The sequence below is a fragment of the Branchiostoma floridae genome, chromosome 12 (genome assembly GCF_000003815.2).
Source record: "Branchiostoma floridae strain S238N-H82 chromosome 12, Bfl_VNyyK, whole genome shotgun sequence".
In the NCBI taxonomy this organism is placed as follows: Eukaryota; Metazoa; Chordata; class Leptocardii; order Amphioxiformes; family Branchiostomatidae; genus Branchiostoma; species Branchiostoma floridae.
The window spans coordinates 1,630,734-1,637,261 of NC_049990.1; the positions used below are offsets into that span (position 1 = coordinate 1,630,734).

The window sequence follows — 6,528 nt, forward strand, 5'->3', positions numbered from 1 at the left end:
GTGGCGACCTACACATGTAGCTGTGAGAACGGATGGACTGGACAGGACTGTGATCAAGGTCAGTACTGTCTTTCAGTGCTACGCTTAGTAGATTTATACCAACGGGTAAATAGCTGACGATTACATCATGGCGGTTAAACCGCTTGATCGGTACCTCAGTATACGGAGACTATATCACATGGGTTATGAACCGTCTGACCGTCGATATTGCAGTCCGGTCTGTACCGTTGGTACTGTAAATGTTTTTAAGTTCGCGGGGATTAAATTTTGCGGTAGCGGGAAAAGGGACTTTTCGCGGTGGATTTAAGTTCGCGGTAACACCATAGACTGCAATCTAATATCATAATAGAAAAATGTTCGCGGTGGTTTTAAATTCGCGGTGAAGTGGTCACCGCGAAAACCGCGAACATTAATCCACCGCAAACATTTCTGCATTTACAGTATTCAGGAATCGGGCGCTGGCGGACACAGATTTTCGAGCATTGGTGGCCTCATAAGAACTATTACTTGAAACATGGAGCGTGGCTTGAACAACTTTTAAGTAAGATTTGTAAAGGATATATTTCCTCGAATAACTGACACTTTGTTCATAATCCAGACATTGACGAGTGCGCGAGCAGCCCTTGTTTGCTAGGGGGGACCTGCCTGGATCACTTGAACGGCTACAGCTGCGTCTGTCCGAAAGATACCACCGGAAAACACTGTGAGACCGGTATGTGAAACTGGTGCTACTCTTTTGTCAAGTACGAGATATAAACGTACGGTCGTTCGTAGAAAGTCCTTAATGCAACATAGGGGAAGCGTCGCCTCAACAGTGTACAGTAGGGATGATAATTGATATTCTTCATGTGACATCAGTTATCTCTTCCGAGCAGCATACTTTTAAGTATAGTAGTTTATAGTAGTTTAGGCAACAGCTTTAGGAATCCAAAATTTGCAAATTTTTTCTCGGACTATTTATAAACTCCGCATTCACTTCATTTCCGAGAATAATTTCATCATGTTGGTAGCTGGTAGGATATATGAGTTTTCTTTTACACAACCAGTTAATTTCACCTTAGGTGACGTTTCGATATCTGTCAGGTATCATCTTCAAAGCTTCTAAATGGAGTTCTGTGTCTTACCCTATATGTAGCCGATGTAGGTGGCGCTTTTGCGGCGAGAACACAATCCCAGCAATGTTTGCAAAGGTGTGATTAATTGGCCGTGTAAACGTAAACTCCGTATTGACTTCAATTAGACAAATCATATTGTGCTGGTCTTTTATTTTCTCTACTATGGATATGGACTGATATAGTTTACGTACCATTTGTGTGCTGCAGTATCTTTTGCCGGGGAATGCTACCAGTTCTCCACCTCGGCTGTCACCCACCGAGACGCGGCCCTGGCCTGCAGTACCAATGACGGTCACCTGGCGGATGTGAGAAACGAGCAGCAGGAATTTTTCCTAGCCAACACCATCGCAGCCACCACCAGGGTGTCCAGCTGGCTGGCCATGAAAACTGCGCCGTTACCTATGCTCTACAGTGATGGGTCTCCTTTTTCAGGTACATACATAAATTCATGACTACTGTTAGCCTAATGCTCTGGATATTATGAACAATTCCGAGGAGGTTTAAAAAGTACTATGCCCATTTAAGGTCAGCTTGGTAATGACAATCACAAACTGACAATTCAAAACAATTATTAAGGATAATCTACGTATACATTGTCTTATTTTTTTACTGTAGCTCAAACAGAGCCTCAAATTTTGTGCTTATTACCGCGTTTCATTTCATTTTCTAATTTCCAAATAGGTGCCCTGCACTGGTCAGCAGGCGAATTTTCCTCCCCGCTGGACCTGTGTGTTCTCCTGGACAGCTCCGACAGTTACAGAGCAAAGGCAACTTTCTGCACGGAGCAGCAAAACTACGTCTGCCAGGATGGTAGTCAACGATGCCTCTTTTTTTATCCATTTAGCATTTGTCTCATACATAAGTCAACATCAAACTAAAAATAAGTTGCTTGATTATATTTTGTTTTTGTTTTTGTTTTTTATTTGTAGCTCTGAAACCGTGTGAGCCAAACTTGTGTCAGAACGGCGGAAACTGCACCTCCTGTTTCGGCGGCTCCACCACCTTCTGTGACTGTCTGGAGGGGTACGGAGGAACGCTGTGTGAAATCAGTAAGTATGAATGAATGAATGAATGAATGAATGTATGAATGAATGAATGAATGAATGAATGAATTAATTAATTAATTAATTAATTAATTAATGAACGAATAGTGATATAAGTAAGTCTCTTACAACTGATTAGTCTATCCAACCTGATCCAACAATGACAACTTTATTCCTGTATATTTCCACAGACATTGACGAGTGCGCCTCCGGCCCGTGCCAAAATGGCGGGAGTTGCTATGACGACATCAACTCCTACACCTGCCAATGCCCAATCGGTTACCAAGGAGACCACTGCGAGTCAGGTTGGTGTGATAGGGAAATAGGATCATTATTGTAACACGGCCTCAAAACCGTTTACATGACAGGCGTTTCGGTAACTTCTCAGCAACAATCCTCGTAGTATGGATGGGTTCTATGGATGACTGCAGTAGACTCGGTCACATTTGACACGGCATGGTAACCTGGTGAAAAAAGTATAGACGAGACTGACGTTTCTGGAGACGATGGTGTCACCTCTCAGAGGATGAACTGAACTGAACTGACGTTTGTGTGGTGCTTGACAGTTTGTAGCTAATGTATTCGGAAATAGTTTCGATAGCTGGGTACGTCACTCAACAAAGAGACTCTTTTTGCAGAATCGCTACTTTATATCTTTCGACGTTTTGGTGCATCATGACCGTCCGCCACCTTCCACAGGACAATTATGACTGGTACATCTTTTACTGCAGCGATAGGTGTCGCTGCATATAACTGCAGATGAGGCTGCAAAACTTTTTACCTCAGATATGCTGGCATCGTTTGTTTTTACCATGCGGTCCCAAACATAAAGGAGTGCAATGTAGGTGACAGGTGACAGACGGTCACTGAAACGTCGGTCGAAATGAAGCAGTGATTCTGTAGAAAGAGTTTCTTTATTATGTAGCTAATACAGCTTTCTATCATATTCGAACTGTGACAACACAATAGTCCCTAACGTTTCCTTTTTCTTATTTTCTTTGTCTTTTTTTTTATTTAGACACGGACTGGTGTTCCAACATCCAGTGCCCGCATGGTTTCATCTGCCAGGACTTCACGTTCTACTTCCAATGCGTCCGTGAGTAGAGTTTATAGCATTGTCATTGATGCACATTGTAGGGAAAATATCTTTAGATGAACAAAGCATAGATTCAAGACTTACATGTATCGCCTGATGTAGCATATCTTTTATTATCTTTCACTGCAAACGTGACACACCAGTTGTCCTTATAGCCAGTTTTAACTACAAAACATTTGAAAAACATTTTCACAAAGGATATAAGAATAATTCTTTCATAAATGATTACTAAAATAGCAGGACTCCATATAACTGACCATTTTAATTTTTGGAAAGCATTGGTGCATTCTAGGCAACTTACTACACAAAAAGAACCGTTCAATTTATCATGTTTTAGTAGAATAAAATCTTACAAGTTCCCCTCGTGACCACTGTGTGCATCTAGACCCATCATCCACCACCCGGGGGCTGCCGTACCAGTGCAGCAGCGCCTCCTGTCCGGATGGCTTGAACTGCACCCCTTTGGGCGTGGCAGCCTTCTCATGCAGGCCTGAGTGACGTCACAACCAGGGCTCCGACTTGACAACGACCAGCCAATGGCTGACTTCATGCGTGCCTTGAAAATGCTTTTTGTGTGTGATTTAGAGTCTAACTTTAGAGTCTAACGAGAGATAGAAGCACCACATAGAGATGGAAGACGTTAGATCAATAAAGCACCTGGAGCAAAAATTATGTTCATAGTTTCTGTCCTTTTTTACCAATGCCTTGAAATCACGAGACAGAACATATCTTTTAGATATGAATAAATATCCAAGTATAAATTCCGGGGAGTATGTAACGTTATTTACCCGTAAGCCACTATGTAGCTCTATAACATGCACCCGGTGTACCTTTTTCTTCGTAGCAAGAATATTAATAGTTACCAGAAGAAAACCGGTTGCCCTTTACCAAAGACTCAATATGGAATGGCATATCTTGATAGGCATGGTGAGTGGCGACCTCTCGCGGAAGGCTTTGGAAGTGCATCGGATATTCAGCAAGTTTGCCACTTGGGCACTGGGCACTGTTCTTTACACATTAACTACCGATCACTAAAGCACCATCTCTTCTCCCGAAGGTAGATTTTGTCAATTTCATTGCTGCATATAATGGTGAAAGTATCTTCAAATGATCAAAGAACAGAATCAAGACCTACATTTACTAATAAGCTGCATATCTCTCCATAGCCTACATAAAGAAGAAGAGGCGAAAACATTGCAGGAATCATACAGTACGGTATTATTTATCACAATTTTGGAGTCTAATGCTAAAAGCATGATGTAAAGAAAGGATATATCTTCCATTCCATTCCATAGCTCCGGTAGGAGGCTTTGGCTGTTCATCGGAATGGCACTTTGAGAGTTTGCTCGAGAATAACGTCACACCTTGTGTTAGCCTGTTTACTTTAACGAGTTTGCTCGATTATACCCCTTGTGTCAGCCTGTATGATTGCCCTTTGGCCTCACACAACAGCTTTATAGACTTGTAATACTGCACCGGACAACCTGTCAGGCCTCACGTTTGCACATATTTACGCAAGCGTTGTTTAGAGCTATTAACTCCTACTGTATTTGATGATACCGATTTCCACTTTACCTTCATCATACATTTTATAGTTATAGCTATTCAAAACCAAAATTCTAGGTTGTCAACTGTGGCACTTGTAACCATGACTAGTCGACTGTTTCTTGTAGCAACGCTTTATTCTACGGAGTTTCAACCAAGTGGGTGCCCCCATATACACTGTTTCTGCACAGCTTCGATCTAACACAACCGGTGTACAAAGGTTTGTTCTTTGAAATTCGTTTTTTTTTTTCGTATAAAGGCCATCTGCACCATATCACAACCACAATGGCAACAGCCCAATAGCACCCTTGAGGTACTGGAGTGTTCTCCACTCATCCCTTCATCCAACCTATTACTGTCAAGGTCCCATAGGTACGACAAGTAAGCTGAGGCATTTTTCATTAAAACTCGGCATTCCGCGTGCACCTCGACGTTGTCAAGTCGGCAATGTTGATTTGGTGCCTGCCAACAGCGCCCTACAACAATATGCTGCCCGTTGCTCAGAGGTACGGGCAACAGCACGGAATAAACTGCTGTAAACAGAACACGGTTCAGACATTCGAGACTGAGACAACGGACATTAAAGATGTGGAAGTTTCTGCTCCTGGTCGCGGCTGTAGGCACCCTGCCTACTGCTTCAAGCGGTGAGTACATGTACCGATATTCACGTATGAATTTGAGGAGTATATAGTATGTACGTAAAAGATAATTTTACAAATCTAAAGATACCAGGCTGACAAGCTTAAAACGCGAACCGTTTTCATAAAGGAGTATTAAAGAGCACAGTTGACTCGTTGAACGGTTCTATTGTTCTGCTTCAAATTCAAATGATCATCGACAGATATCACGTGACCTTACGTAACAGTGACGTCAGCAATTGGTAACAATTTTAGGAGGTGGTACGTGATAGGCTCTGTTGTGTGATGGCCATCGTGCCCTGCCTTACGTCGTTAGGTGCTTTTGTAACCACCATTTAGGAAACTACTATCAGATTAAAACAAGATGTCTCGATGTTTTTAGGCGAACGGGTGTACCTGATCACGGTTGACAATTGGTCCTTCTGGAAGATCCGTGCGACAGGCCCGATGACAGATGCCAACGTGAAAGTCACGTGTGAAGCGGCTGGGATGAGGTATCCGTGCTATTTCTCAGGCACCGATGGGTGTTCCACCAACCACTGGGCCTCAGACTGCATCACGTTTCACCATGATGCCACTTGTGCAACGCTCCTGGTTCTCTCCAGTGAACTGTGTGGAAACGCTAACGGGTACGGCGAACATTGCCAGCCGCTTGATGACACCTTTGTGTACGCCCCTGACTGGTGGAGTGATGGCAGCGCTGTCGGAGTGGACTGTGACACTCACACCCACAGCCTGTACGGAGCGGACTACAACAACATGTACGCGCTGTGTGCAGGTGAGCCTGGAGCCTCGATGTCGTTGTACAAGACAACTCCTTCTTTTTCCCATTTCCGACTAAGGCAGAATACGCAAGAAATTCAAATGTAATAAATGTTGTAAAAAAAGCAATCATCTGGAAAAGGGCAATTGATAAGGAATTGGCAGAGAAGGAAGGGTTAAACATTTATAATCCGTGGACAGCACTAAATGTCCGTTTTGGTCTTTATCTTGTGCCTCGTTTCGATCTTGATACCAATGAGCACCCCCCAAGGGTAGAAGTACTGACCAACGTGATGTACAAATCTGGTTTTACAGTTGCTACATGTAGG

The 6,528-nt window shown here is 43.1% G+C and overlaps 1 protein-coding gene across 1 annotated transcript in view; it reads left to right on the forward strand.

Moving 5' to 3' along the window:
• Window positions 1–6,528, forward strand: part of LOC118427804 (fibropellin-1-like) — a 21,012-nt gene that overhangs the window by 10,865 nt on the left and 3,619 nt on the right. The window lies entirely within an intron of this gene.